Genomic DNA, 19960 nt, shown 5'->3' on the forward strand with positions numbered 1-19960 from the left:
GTGGAAGTGGGAATCAGGGTGCATGAATTTTTTGGTAGAGAACCACTGGGCTCCCTGATTTAACATTTCAGGCTGCTATTCCACTCCTCCAACTGCCTTCTGTTCTGAGAGGTGTGGGCTGAGCCCGGCGAGAGCCCAGGTCCCATGTCAACTCACCTGTGCTGCAGGAAAAGGCCGCCTGCGCTCTGGGCCCTCCAGACTTGACAGCCGTGACCCCGAGCTGGTGTTTGACAAACAGACCAGACAGATACCACACAGTGCCCTGCAGTGTCTCTGCCAAGTGACACAAAAAACCAAACCATTTTGGGAAGGAGGAGCAGGTCAGTCAGTCAGCTTCTAAAAATACCCAAACAGGAGCATAGAAACATCCCATCACCCCATGTCAATCAAGAGAAAGTCACAGAAGAATATGTTTGCCAGAAAAAAAACAAACAAACAAAAAAGGCAGCAAGAGCGGGCAGGAGAGCCCCGAGATGAAGAAAACTTGTATGAGGGTCATTTAAATGCTGGTAGGATGGCCTTTAGGAGGCAGCTGCTTGGAGAGTCTCATAAATGGCCTTTGGGTAGTGGTGGCATTTGCATCAGGCCATCAAGGCCCTGCTGCTAGCTGGCCAGGCTTAGGGAGGGCTGCGGGCTCTGAGCATGCTATGGGCCTCAGGCCATGCTGTGAAAAGTCAGCAAGATCACAGAGGAGCTGAGCCGGCAGGATTTTCCAGAAATCACCCAGGGCAAGAAGACCAGAGCAAATTATATGTGGGTGGTTGGAGCCCAGAGTGAGAAACTGTAACAGCAACCTTTTTTCTGCACCTCTGTGCTAAAAACAGCCGGAGTTGTGGACAAGGACCACTTTTGGGAGTGGGGAGCACGATCTATCTAAGCAGCATCCCATATACTGGCTCCCGTAGAGGGAGGCCCACTTAAGAGGAAATGCAAACACAAACATCCTGGGACAGCTTTAGGTGCCCATGCAGTCTAGTGTCGCACTCCCACGCTGGGCCCTTCAAATAAGCAGTGGTGGTCTCTGTAGCCCCTCAACTCGCCGTCCATTCCAGCCCAGCTGCACTGTCTCTATTCTCATGGCTGAATATTCTAGTTTAGCCTGAAGTTGCCTCCTTACATAGTTTATATTCAGCTTAGAGGTGTCTCCATACACAGTGAACTGTAACCCAATAGAGGTATAAACAGACTGTAAATTACTCTAGGAACAAGTAGTGGAGTCTCAGCCAATCACAACAAGCAGCCAGCTGTTCACACCGTGTGCAAATAAGGCAGAAGCCAGGTGGTAACCAATCTGGCTGTTTCAGTAGTCACTGTCCCTCTCATTTTTCTGTCCCTAAATCCTCTCCGACCACGCGGAATTGCCAGTTTCTCCAAACATTTTCTGATTTCAGAGGCTGCCAGATTTGCAAATCACTCTTTGCTTAATTAAACTCCATTGAATTCACCTTGTCTAAAGTTTTTCTTTTTTTTTTTTTTTTTTTTTTTTTTTTTTTTTTTTTTTTTTTGAGACAGAGTCTTGCTCTGTTGCCCAGGCTGGAGTGCAGTGGCGCAATCTCTGCTCACTGCAACCTCCGCCTCCCGGGCTCAAGCGATTCTCCTGCCTCAGCCTCCCGAGTAGCTGGGATTACAGGTGCCCACCACCATGCCCAGCTAACACGGTGGCTCACGTCTGTAACCCCAACACTTTGGGAGGCAGGTGGATCATTTGAGGCCAGGAGTTCGAAACCAGCCTGGCCAACATGGTGCCAGTTTTAACATAGGTCTTCCCCTGCCTTATCCTTCCTTGTCACCTAGGTTTCTAGGCACACCTGCTTCCTAGCCAGGGAGTGCTGGCCTCAGGCTTCTGAAGAGCATCACACTTCCAGAAAGCTGAAAAGGAAATTATACCTCCCTGACACATGCTCACTCCTCCTCCATCCCCATGACAAATTCCCTCCAAAATCACCACACTGCCTTTCTCTTCTCTTCCCCGTATTAAACTACATTCCCCATAATGGTTAGATGAGAAACAAACACCCATTTTTCCTTCAGAAAACCCTCCTAACTTACGAACCAGAGCAAAGACCCATGCAGGACAAAAAGGAATCTTCTACAATGTGTAGATCAGAGTATCTTCAATTTGTACTTCATATTTGTGCTTTAGAATTTACAAAGACCAGCCGGGCATGGTGGCTCACACCTGTAATTCCAGCACTCTGGGAGGCTGAGGTAGGCAGATCACTTGAGGACAGGGGTTCAACACCAGCCTGTCCAACATGGTGAAAGCCCGTCTCTACTAAAAGTATAAAAATTAGCCAGGCATGGTGGCGGATGCCTGTAATCCTAGCTACTCGGGAGGCTGAGGCAAGAGAATCACTTGAACCCAGTAAGCTGAGATCGTGCTACTGCACTCCAGCCTGGGCGCTGGAGTGAGACCCTGTCTCAAAACAAAACAAAACAAATATTTACAAAGAACTTTCCCACACATGATCACATTTTAGTCTGACAACCACTAAGTGAGACAAGTATTACTAATCCCATGTAGATGTTTAGGCTCAAAGAGTTTAAGAGTGTAAGCAATAGTTCCAAGGTCACCCAACTACTCAATGGCAGAGCTGGGATTCTAACCTTATCATACAGTTCTGCGTAAAATCCTTCCTCCAATAAAATAATAATAATAACTACCTGTTTTGAGCATTTACTATGTGCCATGCCCTATGCTATGTACTTTACACACTTAAATTTAGTTAACCCTCAGGAAAACCCTATAAGATAAGGTTGTGCTACTATGATGCCCATCTTAGGGATGAGGAAAACTGAGGCACAAGGAGGTTAAGCAATTGCTGAGGTAACGCAGCTATACCACTCTATCCTGTAGCTTCCTAAATTTTTGCTATTCCTACTTCACTGCAAACTGCAAACTCAGGCTAGGAAACAAAATAATAAGCACCCCAACAGAAAATTTGGAAAGTACAGAGTCAACAGTTAAGACCCTGGCAAGAGGGGCTCATTTGCAAGCTCAGACCTAAAACAGCAAGCTGCAGGTGTTAGCTACTAAATCCATGTAAACAGGTGTCACCAACTTATTTTAAGCCTCAGTGAAAAGGTTAGTCACAGTATCAGCCACAGCCGGGCAGGAAACAGATGGCACACTCCAAATTGCTTAACTGAAAAAAAAAAAAAAAAAAAAAATGTAATGAGGGGACTATTTACGGAAGTGCAGGCAGGATGAAAGGACTTTACCAGGGGCGGTGTGGCACCAGAGACAACAAACGCTGGGAGTGGTTACCCCCTCTAGCACTGCAGGGGCAAAGGGGCAGAATGTGGTACCGCAGCCCAGTGACCACCAGAGCTGGGAGAGGGACTGCTTCCCAGGAGCTGTGGGACAAAGCCACTGCCAGGGCGGCCTTCCTCCCTTCCATCCCTGCCAGGTGCCCCCATTAGCCAGGAATGCCCAGAAGCTATCAGGCAAAGAGCTTTGGTGAAGCTGTCCCTAGAGATGCATCTCCTAGGCCACAGTCAGGGTGGAGAGAGGTGGAGAATGAAGGGGGATGACCCCTCTCATCCTGACCCTGCCCACACAAGGGCTTTAGCTGAAGCCACACGGTGTTTGAGCACTAGTTGTTTCAGCACCAACATGCTCTGGCTCATGTTTTCTCTAAAAATGAAACTGTGGGCCGGGCGTGGTGGCTCACACCTCTAATCCCAGCACTTTGGGAGGCCGAGGTGAGTGGATCACCTGAGGTCAGGAGTACGAGACCAGCCTGACCAACACGTAGAAACACCGTCTCTACTAAAAATACAAAATTAGCCAGGCGTGGTGGCACATGCCTGTAATTCCAGCTACCCAGAAGGCTGAATCGCTTGAACCTGGGAGGCAGAGGTTGCGGTGAGCCGAGATCACACCATTGCACTCCAGCCTGGGCAACAAGAGCGAAACTCCGTCTCAAAAAAAAAAAAAAAAAATGTGTTAAGCACACCAAACATTAAAAGGAGCACCAATATCTCTTCCCAGAGGCTGTGCCGTCTTCCCTTTCTTGTGGCGTTCAATCAGTGACTGCAGGGCCTTACTGCCTGGCCTCATATATTAAACAGGACTTCCTTCTTGGTTCCTCCACCTTGATCAAGAATGGGTTGGTTCCTCAAAAAATAATCATAGGACCGCCATATTGAGAGGTGATAGCATGCTGGCAGTCCTCACAGCCCTTGCTCACTCTCGGCGCCTCCTCTGCCTGGGCTCCCACTTTGGTGGCACTTGAGGAGCCCTTCAGCCTACCTCTGCACTCTGGGAGCCCCTTTCTGGGCTGGCCAAGGCCAGAGCCGGCTCCCTCAGTTTGCAGGGAGGTGTGGAGGGAGAGGCGCGAGCGGGAACCGGGGCTGCGTGTGGCGCTTGTGGACCAGCTGGAGTTCCGGGTGGGCGTGGGCTTGGCGGGCCCCACACTCGGAGCAGCCGGCCGGCACTGCAGGCCCCGGGCAATGAGAGACTTAGCACCCGGGCCAGCGGCTGCGGAGGGTGTACTGGGTCCCCCAGCAGTGCCAGCCCACCGGCGCTGCGCTCGATTTCTTACCAGGCCTTAGCTCGCGGGGCAGGGCTCGGGACCTGCAGCCCGCCATGCCTGAGCCTCCCACCCCCTCCATGGGCTCCTGTGCGGTCCGAACCTCCCTGAGGAGCACCACCCCCTGCTCCACAGCGCCCAGTCCCATCGACCACCCAAGGGCTGAGGAGTGCGGACACGCGGCGCGGAACTGGCAGGCAGCTCCACCTGCAGCCCTGGTGCAGGATCCACTGGGTGAAGCCAGCTGGGCTCCTGAGTCTGGTGGAGATGTGGAGAACCTTTATGTCTAGCTCAGGGATTGTAAATACACCAATCAGCACTCTGTATCTAGCTCAAGGTTTGTAAACACACCAATCAGCACCCTGTGTCTAGCTCAGGGTTTGTGAATGCACCAATCGACACTCTGTATCTAGCTACTATGGTGGGGCCTTGGAGAACTTTTATGTCTGGCTCGGGGATTGTAAATACACCAATCGGCGCTCTGTATCTAGCTCAAGGTTTGTAAACCCATCAATCAGCACCCTGTGTCTGGCTCAGGGTTTGGGAATGCACCAATCCACACTCTGTATGTAGCTAATCTGGTAGGGACGTGGAGAACCGTTGTGTCTAGCTCAGGGATTGTAAACGCACCAATCAGCACCCTGTCAAAACAGACCACTTGGTTCTACCAATCAGCAGGATGTGGGTGGGGCCAGATAAGAGAATAAAAGCAGGCTGCCCGAGGCAGTGGGCCAATCCGCCAGGGTCCTCTTCCACAGTGTGGAAGCTTTGTTCTTTTGCCCTTTACAATAAATGTTGTTACTGCTCTCTGGGTCCACGCTGCTTTTATGAGCTATAGCCCTGACTTGCAAGGTTTGCAGTTTCACTCCTAAAGTCTGCAAGACCAGGAGACAACTGGGAGGAATGAAAAACTCCAAATGCACCACCTTAAGAGTTGTAACACTCACCACGAAGGTCTGTAGCTTCATTCCTGAGCCAGTGACACCATGAACCCACCAGAAGAGAGAAACTCCAAACATATTTGAACATCATAAGAAATAAACTACAGACACGCCGCCTTTAAGAACTGTAATACCATGAGGGTTTGCAGCTTCATTCTTAACGTCAGTGAGACTGAGAACCCACAGATTCTGGACACAATGATCCAGCATTCCTACTTCTAGGTATATATCCACAAAAAGTGAAATCAGTGCGTGGAAGAGATATCTGCACCTTTGTGTTCATTGCAGCATTAGTCACACAGTAGCTAAGATGTAGAAACAATCTAAGTGCCTATTCACAGGGGGATGGTTAAACAAAATGGGACACACATTTTATGCATATATATGTGTATATATTAGTATTCATAAAAGGAAATGTAACATAGATGAGAACATTATGCTAAATGAAATAAGGCAGACACAGACAAATACTGCATGATCTTGCTTATATGTGGAATCTAAAAATGTCAAACTCAGTAGAATGGGGTTGGGGGGCTGGGAAGTGAGGGGAAATGGGGACGTGGTCAAAGGATAGAAACCTGCAGTTGTAAGAGGAATCAGTTCTGAGGCTCTAACAAACAGCCTGGTGGTTATATTTAATAATCCTGTATTATATACTTGAAATTTGCTAAGAGCAAGTGGAGTGTTTTCATCACAAGGAACGAAACAGTAACTAAGGTGACATTTGTGTTGATTAACTGGATGCTAGTAGTCATTTCAGAATATATATTTATATCAAATTACTGTGTTGTATGCCTTTATATTTTTTGTCAATTATATTTCAATAAAGCCAAGGGAAAAAAATCCGCTTCCCCAAAAGAAAGATGAGTCGAAGCAAGATCTGAGAGCTGTGTTTCTCTTCTGCATCTGTCTTTTTACTTTCAGCTTCTCTCACTTTTTTTAAAAAAAAATGTAATTCAAGAGGAAGGCAGTAACACAGAGCAAATCAATTTCCAGACTGGCTGTGCTTACACAGTCCTGGAGCAGACAGTGTCTAGTTGTCAATGTAGGCAGAGGTGACAACTGCACCAACACCTCTGATAGGGAGTTGTGTCTGCCTGCCAAGCATTTAGAGTGGGAAAGGAGGAAAGGAGAGGGCGGGAAACGCACACACAGCTCAGGCTGTCACCATGGAAGGGGGAGAGGAAGGGCTTTCTCCTGATAATCAGGAAAACAGAGAGAGTAGAGGTAAGCAAGCTTGAAAACAAAAAGCAACTTCCAGGGCCCCAAGGCAATGGAGGGCCTGCTTATGGCCAAACCGTGAGGCCTGCAGCAACCTGGGGTGGCTCTCCCAGCCTGCTGGGCCATTTAGGAGACTGAGAATCTCAAAAGTCCAAGTGACGACTATAACGTTTGGGCAGGCGAGGGAGGGGGGCTGACTGGAAGAGGAATTTATATATACAGTTAGCAATAAAAATGGGTTTTATTTAACTTGAATGGGGTTGGAGGGGGGGGGCTTTCCTGCTTCCTGTATCACTTGTCAGTCAGCTTCATCTCCCAAGGCACCTTTAACATCAAAATCCTGATACTGTTTGACAAGAACTTCTCTCAAGTGAAGAACGATTTCACGAAGTGCCAAATCAGGATGAGGCCCATATTTAAAGACTAGCATGTCCCCAAAACACTGGAGTATGGGAAAAGGTGGGATGAGTAATTGTAAATGGCCAAATCCTTGTTTCTTAGACTTGTCTTTGGGGTCCCACATGTTTTTCCTTACTCACTGTTTTCACAAAGCATCCATGGTAACAACCAGGGACTCAGTAGAGAGAGAAGTCAAAAAGATCACCATAAAAATGCCCAGTGGGGTCATAGGTCTGGGCCATCCCACCTCTAATTTCCCTCTGCTATTGGCACACTCTTCAACTTGGTTGCTCACTCAGGCCCCAAACCACGAAGTCATCTTGGACTCTTCCCTTTCCTCACCACTCCGCATCCAAATCATCAGATATGTCTTAAAAGTCAAATAAAAAATATTTACAGCTGGGCGTGGTGGCTCACGCCTATAATCCCAGCACCTTGGGAGGCTGAGGCGGGCAGATCACCTGAAGTCTGGAGTAGCGAGACCAGCCTGACCAACATGGTGAAATCCCGTCTCTACTAAAAATACAAAAATTAACAGGGCATGGTGGCACACGCCTGTAGTCCCAGCTACTCAGGAGGCTGAGGCAGGAGAATCGCTTGAACCCGGGAGGCGGAGGTTTCAGTGAGCCAAGAACATGCCACTGTACTCCAGCCTGGGCGACAGAGTGAGACTTCATCTCAAAAAAAAAAAAAAATTTAATGTGCAGCAAGAATCAAGATACTGAGGGATTGCAGCCGGGTGCAGTGGCTCACGCCTATAATCTCAGCACTTTGGGAGGCCGAGGTAGGCGGATGTCCTGAGGTCAGGAGTTTGAGACCAGCCTGGCCACCATGGTGAAACCCTGTCTCTATTACAAATACAAAAATTAGCCGGGCATGGTGGTACGCACCTGTAATCCCAGCTACTCAGGAGGCTGAGGCAAGAGAATCGCTTGAACCCAGGAGGCGGAGGTTGCAGTGAGCTGAGATTTCGCCATTGCTTTCCAGCCTAGGGGACAAGAGCGAGACTTCGTCTCAAAAAAACAAAAAAAAAAGAGAGAAAGATACTGGGGGATTGCAGGCATGAGGGCCTCACCGTCAAAGAGTTTCCAATCTTATCAGGGGAGACAATAATAAGCACATAAATAAATAAAATTCCCTCCAATTATACATAAGCCTGCTCTTATCTGTTAGGTAAAAGAAACTGGCTTAATTCTAGCTATGGAAAAGACTTACAAGGGGTTATGCTTAGTGGTTCAAAAGTGTCATCAAGGACTGGAGTTCTTTCCACCTCTTGTTTTGCTGTATCCTAAGATTAGAAGCAAGATGGCTGCAGCAGCTCCAGGCATCCATTCAGGTATAACCACAGCCAGAGGGAGAAGAGGCCTTTTCTTCCTGTGGCTCCCCAAGGAGAGAGGGACTGTTCGCTAACAGATCTCACAGACTTCTTTTCATGTCTCCTTAACTAGAATTGGGTCACTTGCGCATCCCAGAACCAAAAACTGGCAGAGGGAATCGAATTAACTTTTGATCAAACAGGATGGAGTCTCTGCCCCAAGGAGGTATGTAGGAAGATGAAATCTGACCAGAATTAGGGTTCCTTTAAGGAGGAAGAAGAGGGAAACAAATTCTGGGTTGGCAGCCAACGGTATTGACAACACTAAGAGGGCATTTAAAAACCCAATAGGGTAATGAGACAGAGGGCTCAGGAAAGGCTGCCCTAGATCTTGTCCCCATTGCCAGTGCCTGGGGCTATGGCAGGAGCACCCTGACTGGTCTTCCAGCTACTAGCCTGCTCTCTCCTGCTCTCTCTCACCCCCTGCACCCATTTTCCACACCCTCCCATTGGATCTGCCTAAAATGCAAATCTCCTCACGTTATTTTCTTGCTTAAAATGCTCCTGTAGCGTTACTTCATGTGGAATAAAAAGGCAAACTTTTTAGCAAGAGATGATAATTTAGTACTTCCCACATGCAGGGCACTATTCTAAGCATTGTCTACTGTGTTATTTAACTTACCTCTCAGAACAGCACTCCCATGGAAATGCTATTCTAGCCCCATTATACGAGAGGCAGTCGGGCACTGGGATGTTCAACTTGTCCGTATGTGACTTTCCTGTTGCTGCTGTGACACATTACCACAAACCTAGTGATTTATTTATGTATTATTATTATTTGTTTGTTTTTGAGACAGAGACTCACTCTGTAGCCCAGGCTGGAGTGCAGTGGCACGATCCTGGCTTGCTGCAACCTCCGTCTCCCAGGTTCAAGCTATTCTCCTGCCTCAGCCTCTGGAGTAGCTGGGATTACAAGTGTGCACCACCACACCCAGCTGATTTTTGTATTTTTAATAGAGATGGGGTTTCGCCATGTTGGCCAAGCTGGTCTCAAATTCCTTGCCTCAAGTGATCTGTCACCTCGGACTCCCGAAGTGCTGGGATTACAGGTGTGAGCCACCGCACCCGGCCCAAACCTAGTGCTTTAAAATAACACGAATTTGTTATCTTACTGTTCTGGAGTCAGAAGTCCACAGTCAGTTTCCCTGAGCTAAAATGCAGGTGCCTGCAGGGCTGCATTCATTCTGGAGGCTCTAGAGGCAAATCCATTTTCTTACCGCTCCCATCTTCTAGGGCTGCCTGCATTCTCGCCACAAGGCTACAATCACTCGACCTATGAGTCCATCATCCATTTCCTCCTCTCCTTTCTGACTTTCTGCCTCCTTTTTTTAAGGGCCATTGTGATTACATTAGCCTCGCTCAGATAATCCAGGATAATCTTCCCTTCTCAAGATCCTTAACTTAATCACATCTGCAAAATCCCTTTGCTAGGTAAGGTAACATAGTCACAAGATACAGAGATGAGGACGGCAGCATCTTTGGAGAGCCGTTATTCTGTCTTCCACTCCTCAGCTCATATGGCAAGAAAGGAGTGGAACCAAGCTTTGAACTCAGTTTCTGCAGGCTCTGCAGCTCCCAGAAGGAGCCATGGGAGTTGGCTTGCTGCACCCTCTCCCAACCTGGTTGTTTTGTCTTCCACCTGAAAAGCCTTTCTTGCATATCCCAGCCTCTCCCAGGGCTAATTCCCACTTGCCCTTAGGACTCAGCTCAAAGTGTGATCTCTTTTAGAAAGCCTGCCATGGTTATGCCTTCACCCTTCAGCTGGACTGTCTGTCTCTCCTGCAGGCTCCCAGGTCACCAGAGCTTCCTAACTTATAACATATCATATATCACTTATACCTAACTTCAAATGGGAATGGGCTTCCCACAGAGTGCCTAGAACTCAGGAAATACTGGTTAGTTGGTGGGTTGGTGGGTTGGTTGGTTGGTTGGTTGAATGAATTAATGATTGAGCTGAGGGTAAGACATTTGAAAGGAGAGACATATGATAACAGCTAATAGATATTAGGGAAGGATTTTTTGGCAATAGTCTTTTGAAAACTGTTCTAGGGTGGAGGTCCACTTCAAGGTATAGAATGACTTATACTTTCAGGAACCAAAAGGGATCCAGGTGGGGCCCCCAATAAGGAACCAGTAAGTGGACATCTCAGGCTGCTCTAGTTTTTCAACTCAATTACCAGATGAGAAAGAAAGCGAGTTTCAGGGCAGGAGCTAGGTTTCAGAATAAAGAGTGAATACCTGGTGGTGGTGTGTCTCTTGGGACAGGTGAGTGATAGACCAGGCACGATTTCAGAACCCAGAAAGACAAGCCTTTAGCCACTCTCCACCTTGGGAACTTTCAATTCGTTAGAGCTTGAAGCCTACATTACATACACACACATACGCACACACACATGCACGCACACACATTGAAGCAAAAAGAAATTAAGTTCACTGCCACAATCATAGAACTAGTCAGTGGCAGAACCAGGCTGTGAACCCAAACTGGCTGAGTTCAGCTCTGTGTGCTTACCATCGCCTGTCACTGCCTATCACGCTGCCTGTCAAATACCAGTTGTATTCTGACCACACTGCCTGTGAAATACCAGTTGCATTTTATTTTTTTATTTCAGATTCAGGAGGTACATGTGCTTGTTCATTACATGGGTATTACATGCATAATGGTGGGAGTTGGGCTTCTAGTGTCTTCATCACCCACATATTGGACATTTTACCCAGTAGGTAATTTTTCAACCCAGCCTCTCATCCCGTTAGAGTCCCCAGAGTCTATTTTCTCCATCTTTATGTTCATGTGTACCACCAATTACGTTTTATTTTTAAAATAAAGCAATATCTGGGGATTTTGGAGCCTGATCTAGTGGACATAAAGCCCACAGAGAGAAATAAAGTCAAGGAGAAGACAGAGGAAGAAGGAGTGAGTACTCACTGCAAAGAACATGTCTCAAAACCAGAAATCAGAAGGGCCAGGTTATCAGGCCAGTCCTTCATGCTCTAAGTGGATTTCCTTCTCAAACTCTGCAATGACCATTCAGTGAGTGTTAGAGTTTTGACCCGATGGAAAGGATTCTTTTATGTAAAAAACACTGGCCAGGAGCAGTGGCTCACGCCTGTAATCCCAGCATTCTGGGAGGCTGAGGTGGGCGGATCACCTGAGGTCAGGAGTTGAGACCAGCCCGGCCAACCCCGTCTCTACTAAAAATACAAAAACTTAGCCGGGAATGCTGGCAGGTGCCTGTAATCCCAGCTACTTGGGAGGCTGAGGCAGAAGAATTGCTTGAACACAGGAGGCAGAGGTTACAGTGAGCCGAAATCATGCCATTGCACTCCAGCCTGGGCAACAAGAGCAAGACTCTGTCTTAAAAAAAAATTACATTATAATTCTATCTTATTAGGTCCGGTAAACAAGAGGCAGGATGAGTTCTCACCCAAAAGAGCATATTTATGTCAACTCTGGAGTTCACCAAAGCATTGAATAAATCAATGCACCAATGCACTGAATAAATCGAAGCTTCCTAAAAGGCTCACCTAATATTCTGAATTATGTTTTTTTCAAAATAAATATAAAACACTCCTGTGCTAGGAAAGTTAAAGTGCCGACATATATTGATACATACCAGGGCTCTCTTAAGCAAACTGAGTACACTTCTGTCGGATCATAGAGGGACTAGGGCTTTAATTCTTATTTTCCCCAGAGAGGTATTTATACGCACCACAGGTGGAGAGTGGCAAAGGTGCAGGGGCCAGGAGAGGCCTTGGAGGAGCAGGGAGCAGTCCGACGTGGCTGGCATGGTTGGGGCTGGGCAGGAGAAGAGGCTGATGATCCAACGAGGCCATGCATGCCCAGATAAGGAGCTTGAACATCTCTCACAGGAAATCCGGAGCCCTTGAAGGTCAGGGCAACGCAAGGACCCTTGGCCCTTCCAGCTGCCAACAGTAGATGCAAAGCAAAGTCGTGGAATGATGAGAAAGTGCAGAGAAAGTGAGCTCAGTCTCCACTGCTCAGTCACTGCTCAGCTCTGAGAGGCAGGGTTTGTCACCTCACTTCTAGAGTCTCAGGTACCTGGCAAAGTGCCATAAAGGCAGGAATGTCAATAAACTATTTAGCTGCCAGTGAAAAATAAGACATTCTCAAACATGAAACATATAATAGTATGTAAAGGTACATTATGTATGTGATACACACTAACCTTGCAGACTTACTTAAAACAATCATGAATCATGTTCTGTATTCTCCATTCCTTCATCTGATAATAGTAATTCTTGGTAATGAGAAAAATACCCAGGCAGGTAATCAATTCAATGGCTGTCAGTTGTGTTTTCAATTTTCACCAGACTATGCCCAGCCTATTTAAGGCACTTCAAAAATTAAATCTTTTCCTGAAAAGGTGAATTTTTAGTAAAGAACCAAATAAACTGTCTTTTTTTTTTTTTTTTTTTTTTTTTTTTGAGACGTAGTCTCGCTCTGTCGCCCAGGCTGGAGTGCAGTGGCGCGATCTCGGCTCACTGCAAGCTCCGCCTCCCGGGTTCACGCCATTCTCCTGCCTCAGCCTCTCCGAGTAGCTAGGACTACAGGCGCCCTCCACCACGCCCGGCTAATTTTTTGTATTTTTTAGTAGAGACGGGGTTTCACCGTGGTCTCGATCTCCAGACCTCGTGATCCGCCCGCCTCGGCTTCCCAAAGTGCTGGGATTACAAGCGTGAGCCACCGTGCCCGGCCTAAACTTTCAAATTGTATTATCTGAACATTATTGTTACGGTAGCTGGAATTCTTGATAAAAATTCCAGGAAACCTAGTTGTGAGGCAAAATGAATACTGCACATTGGGAGATAACCTGGATCACTGAGAATCCCTCTGGACTTTAAAAAAAAATCCTGATGATCCATCACACTCCAGCCTATTTATATGCAAGCCAGTTGGCTCAGCATCTCTGGGTGAGGACCTGGGCATCAGTATTTATTTCCTAAAACTCCCAGGTGTCTTCAGTGAGCAGGTGGCAACCAAGCTGAATATAGAATCACCTGGAGATTTTTTACACTACTGACATCTGCCTGCACGCCCCCAGCCCACCCCCTACCCCCGCCGCCCCCGCCGCCCCCGCACACACCACACTAGAGATTCTGATCCAGTTGATCTGAACAGGGACCTGGCTTTTCGTTTTTTGTTTTTTGTTTTTTTTTTTGAGACAGGGTCTCGCTCTGTCACCCCAGCTGGAGTGCAGTGGCACAATCACAGCTCACTGCAGCCTTGACTTCCCTGGGTTCAGGCGATCTTCCCACCTCAGTCTCCTGAGGAGCTGGGACCACAGGCACCTACCACCACATCCGCCTAATTTTTGTATTTTTTGTAGAGATGGAGTTCCATCATGTTGCCCAGGCTGGCCTTGATCTCCTGGGCTCAAGCGATCTGCTCGCCTTGGATGGGCATTGTTTAAGGTGCTGGCTGAGGAGTCTACTGTGCAGTCAGGGTTGAGGTTCTCTGGCCTAAAGCGACCTCTCTAATAAATCAGTCCAGGCCAATGAATCACCTCTGGATCTTGCGTTTCCCACATTCTCCAATCTTTTGGCAGCCAGCAATGATAGGGTGAGGTGAAACTACTTTTTCCCTCTCTAATTTGCAAGTGAATTAAACCCATCACCACCTTGAGCTGTTAACCATTTTTACCTTGATGCAAATTACCTGTGGGGCAGCAGCCCTTTGGGAATTTATCCCAGTTGATTGTTAGCTGGTATCAGAAAAGTATCCACCCAATTCCTTCCTCTGAATCATTCCCTCCCTTCTTGGAATCCACAGAACTTTCTCATTGGCTCATATGCAGTTCGCTTGTGGTATAGTTAGCTAAGGGTGCAGTGGGAGAGTGGCCTTGAACAAACCAGGCATGTGGCAATCCCCAAAAGTGGTTGGTTGTAAGGATGAATGAAGGGAAAGATACCTTTGTGAGTGGAGGTGCAAGAATATGAAGTTTGCACCCTGTGCAGCAATAGGAATTGTGTATCAATCACTCGAGGCTTTACAGAAGTTAAGTAGCTTGCCCAAGGCCACAAGGTAGATGACCACAACTGGATTCAAATCCAGGTATCTATGAATCCAGTGTTTGTTCATTTTTCTCTGAGTCTCATTGGCATCTTGTAGAAATAGGCCCTAAATCAGGTATTTGAAACCCCTGGGGCTAGAGTGGCTTGGAATTTAGAACATTTTGGATTTTAGAAGGGTAAATACATTAATATCTGTACTGCGAAACATAAATATTTATCCCAAATGGGATTTAAAAAAAAAAAAAGCCTCCCATCAGCCTCCTGTCAATTCAGAACAGATCGTACCAGCAAGTTTGGGGGTTAAAGAGCTTTTTTTGGATTTGGGAAATGCAGATAAGGGATTGTGAACATGAGCATCAAAGAAAACAATTGCACATAGTGGCAAACATCTATTGGACGGTGAATGTTTGCCAGGCTTTCTGTAAAGCTCTGTACATGTGCGGCCCTCGCAACCAGCTTGCAAGGTAAGTGCTATTGATTACTATCCCTATTCTAAAAATCAGGAAACTGAGGCATGGATGGGCTAAATAACTTGTTCGAAGTCATATGACTAATAAATCCACTCATTTGTTCCATCTCCATTGAAGTTGAAAGCTTATAGTTGAAAATTTTTGTAAAATCATCCACTCTAGAGAAAACCTTTTTTTCTTATTGAATGATTAAAATGTATCCAGAATGACTGGCTGGCACTGCACTCTGATTTCAAAGTCTTTGCTTTACAGCTTTAAATTTGCCTTCTCTTTTTATTGCCTGTCTTGTATTAACAGCAGCCAATTCACACAAAACAGCTGTAGGTTGTGCCTTTGCACACTGATAAAAGTCTCAGGAGGTTTCGGGGAAACGTTGTGCAAAGTACTGGCTCCATCAAAATGAGATCCACTTCCAATAAAGCAGGATACAATGTGGATTTCTATTAAAACAGTATTATAAAATTAAAGTTGGATGATTGAGGAAGGCTTTTGCTTAGTAATGAGACTCTGTGGGGATGCAGAAGTTGGCCGTAAACAGTGTGTTTTGTCTTCTGCGTAACTCGGTTTCCTCTGTTCTGATAACCTGTACCTTCCCAAAGCAATCTGATAAAATTCACAGGAGTGGTTTCCTACTACTGTGCCAAACATTGTTTAGAATGCACTTGAAATACTCTCAAAGATTTAAAAGAAAAGCATCGATGTTCTAATAATTATTAAAACACATCCTCAGCATCCATATAACCATTCAAAAATCAAGGAGAACAATGTCCTTTGTTTAGTTAACCTTTCACCTTTTTTGCCTCATCAGAACTTAAAACTATTAGGCAAAACATATATAACCCTAGTGACATGCATTTATTTTGTGATTAACTGAATTTTTTATTATTTCAGAATAGTAAAATATTGTTGTTTTTTCACAAATATGTTATTTAAAGGTTTGTTGTTATCTTAAGAGTGATTTTATTAAGCCTGTGTAAAGAGAATGTCCAGATACTGAAATCCAATAGGAAGAAAGGTTTGTCTATAGGAATTCAGTGTAAAAGCAGCTGTGAACCAATTTATTCTTAAATAAATAAGTGTCCTTATGCTGGGTTGGCTTGCCCTACAACATGGGCTGCTTTCTTCTTCACAAAGCTCCCCCTGCTGTTTAATAAAGTCTAACTTTCCCCAATTCTTTCTGAACCTGAAGTGCGTCTAATGATCCTACGAAGTTATCTACTGATGCCTCACATTTTATTACCAAAGCTAGAGCATTTGGCCAAATTTTGCAAAACGTTGAGAACACAGTAATTCTTTAACAAATGCTTGTTGAATGAGTTAGGATATTCCTGTCAACCTCACACCATAAGCCCAGCAACCAAGACAGAAAGAGGTGATGTAGCTCTCAGCTTTCACCTACTGTCCATGTGACCTTGGGCAAGTCACGGCACTTTGTTCATTTATTTATTTATTCAACATTTATTGATTGTTAGTCTATACCAGGCACTATGCCAGGTGCTAGGGACACAATGGTGGGCAGATAGGTGTGCTTCCTACCCTCACCGACCTTCTGAATCGAAGGGCTCTCAAACCTCGGTGTGTGTCTGATTCACTCAGAGGCCTTGATAAAATATACATGGCTGGGCCCCACCTCCAGAGTATCTGATTCAGTGGGCTGGGGTGGGGTCTGAGAATTTGCATGTCTAACAAGTTCCCAAGTGAGGGTGATACTACTGGTCTGTGGGCCACACTTTGAGAACCGCTGGCTTTAAGAGGAACAGTCACAATAGTATGATAAATGCTGTGATGAGTCCTGGGTGAAACAGGGGCACAGAGCAAAGGATTAATCTAGTCTATGGGGATAGAGAAAGTTCTCCCAGACACATGCATTTAATCAATCCTAAGACCTTAACATCTCAGGCGTTGGGATACAATAAACACTGATCCTTCCTTTTTACACTTTAACATCTCCAAGATCACAATGCATTTGATGAAATACTGTAACAACATTTAAGCAGAAAGGGTAATCAAGACAATGTGGTGCTGGCACACGGAGACATGTATAAATCAATGGAATAGAATAGAGTCCAGAAGTAAATCCATATACCCATGGTTAATTGATTTTTGACAAGGGTGCTGAGATCGTTCAATGGGAAAAGGGCAGTCTTTTCAACAAATGGTGTGGAGATAATAGGATAGCTACATGCAAAAGAATGGAGTTGGATCCTCTACCCAAACCATATCCAAAAAATTAACTCAAAATGGGTTGAAGAACTAAATGTAAGAGCAAGAGTTATAAAACCCTTGGAAGAAAATAGAGGTAGATTTTCATGACCTTAGATTTGGCAAAAGATTCTTAAATATGACAACAAAATTATGAAAAACAAAAGAAAAAATAGATAAATTTCATCAAAATTAAAAGCTTTTATGTTTCAAAGGACACCACCAGTAAAGTGAAAAGATAACCCACAGAATGGGAGAAAATGTTTGCAAATCATACATCTGATAAGGGACTTGTATCTAGGATATTTAACGAACTCTTAAGAAGACAATCCAATTAGAAATGGGTAAAATATCTGAATACACTCTTCCTCAAAGAAGATATACAAGTGGCCAAAAAGCACATGACAAAATGCGCAGCATCACTAGACACCAAGGAAATGCAAACCAAAACCACGATAATCCTTCACACACACTAGGATGATTATGATTTTTAAAATGGCAGATAGTGTTAGCAAGATGTAGAGAAATTAGACATTTGCACACTGCTGGTAGGAATGTAAAATGGTGCAGCTGCTTTAGAAAACAGATGGCAGTTCCTCAACCGATTAAACAGAGGTACTATATGACCCAGCAATTCCACTTCGAGATATATATCTAAGAGAAATAAAACCATCTGTCCACACAGAAACTTGTACAAGAATGTTTACAGGGCCAGGTACAGTGGCTCATGCCTGTAATCCCAGCACTTTGGGAGGCCGAGGCAGGTGGATCACCTGAGGTCAAGGGTTCAAGACCAGCCTGGCCAACATGCTGAAACCCCGTCTCTACTAAAAATACAAAAATTAGCCGGGCATGGTGGCGGGCGACTGTAATTCCAGCTACTCAGGAGGCTGAGGCAGGAGAATTGCCTGAACCTAGGAGGCAGAGGTTGCAGTGAGCCGAGATCATGCCACTGCACTCCAGCATGGGCTACAAGGTGAAATTCCATCTCAAAAAAAGAATGTTTACAGCAGCATTATTTGTAATAGCCAAAAGACGAAAACAACCCAATTGTCCAGGGTTACACATGGACAAATGGAGAACCAAAATAAAGCATGGAAAATCATTCCACTATAAAAAGGAATAAAATATTGATACATGCTTCAACAAGGATGAACCTTAAAAATATTATGCCAAGTGAAAGAAGTGTCACAAAAGACCACATACTAAAAGATTCAGTCTGTATGAATATCCTAAACAGGGAAAGTTATAGAGACAGACAGTAGATTACTGGTTGCTTAGGGTTGGGAGTGGAAAAGGGAGAGGCAGAGAGGTGATAGCTTAAAACTAAGGGATTTATTTTCAGGGCAGTGAAAATCATCTAAAATGGACGATCGTGATAGCTGCACATATCTGTGACTACGAAAACCACTGAACTGTGTACTTTAAATGGGTGAATTGTATGGTATGTGAATTCTATCTCAATAAATTTGCTTTTTAAAAATAGATGCACATACACCCAAATAGACACCTGCAAGATGAATGATAATTAACCAGGCAGAACACGGGGGTACAGAGATTGGAAGAATGGAGAAATAAGAGTGTTCCCAGGAGACAGAACTTACTAGATGACGGCCTGGGGAACATGAAAAAAAATGGATACGTTGGCAAATATTCTATTTGAGGGACAGAAGGGCAAGAATTAAGACAGTAAGACCAGGCCAAAGAGCTGTGCTCTCCCTGCTTACATGTAAGGACAATAGTTCTCAAAGTGTGGTCCCAGAATGTGAATTGGCCACTACAGAAAATGGTCCGGAGGTTCCTCAAAGGATCAGAACTAGAACTACCATATGATGCAGCAATCCCACTCCTGGATTTGTATCCAGAGGAATTGAAATCAGTGCATTGAAAAGCTCTCCACACTCCCATTTTCATTGCAGCACTATTCACAACAGCCAAGAGATGGAATCAACCTAAGTGTCTGTCGTTGGATAAATGAATAAAGAAATTGTCGTATGTACATTAATGTCATATTGAGAGGTGACAGCATGTGCCCTCGCTCGCTCTCGGCGCCTCCTCGGCCTTGGCGCCCACTCTGGCCGCACTTGAGGAGCCCTTCAGCCCACTGCTGCACTGTGGGAGCCCCTTTCTGGGCTGGCCAAGGCCGGAGCCGGCTCCTTCAGCTTGGAGGGAGAGGCGCGAGCGGGAACCGGCGCTGCGCGCGGCACTTGCAGACCAGCTGGAGTTCCGGGTGGGCGTGGGCTTGGCAGGCCCTGCACTCGGAGCGGCCGGCTGGCCCTGCCGGCAAGGGCAATGAGGGGCTTAGCACCAGGCCAGCAGCTGCGAAGGGTGTGCTGGGTCCCCGAGCAGTGCCAGCCCACAGGCGCTGCACTCGATTTCTCGCCCGGCCTTAGCTGCCTCCCTGCGGGCCAGGGCTCGGGAACTGCAGCCTGCCATACCTGACCCTCCCCCTTCTCCGTGGGCACCTGTGCGGCCCGAGCCTCCCTGTCGAGCGCCGCCCCCTGCTCCACGGCGCCCAGTCCCATCGACCACCCAAGGGCTGTGGAGTGCAGGCACACAGCGCCAGACTGGCAGGCAGCTCCACCTGCAGCCCTGATGCGGGCTCCACTGGGTGAAGCCAGCTGGGTTCCTGAGTCTGGTGGGGACTTGGAAAACCTTTATGTCTAGCTAAGGGATTGTAAATACACCAATCGGCACTCTGTATCTAGTTCAAGGTTTGTAAACACATCAATCAACACCCTGTGTCTAGCTCAGGGTTTGTGAATGCACCAATCGACACTCTGT

This window comes from Nomascus leucogenys, chromosome 8, assembly GCF_006542625.1.
Source record: "Nomascus leucogenys isolate Asia chromosome 8, Asia_NLE_v1, whole genome shotgun sequence".
NCBI classification, from domain to species: domain Eukaryota; kingdom Metazoa; phylum Chordata; class Mammalia; order Primates; family Hylobatidae; genus Nomascus; species Nomascus leucogenys.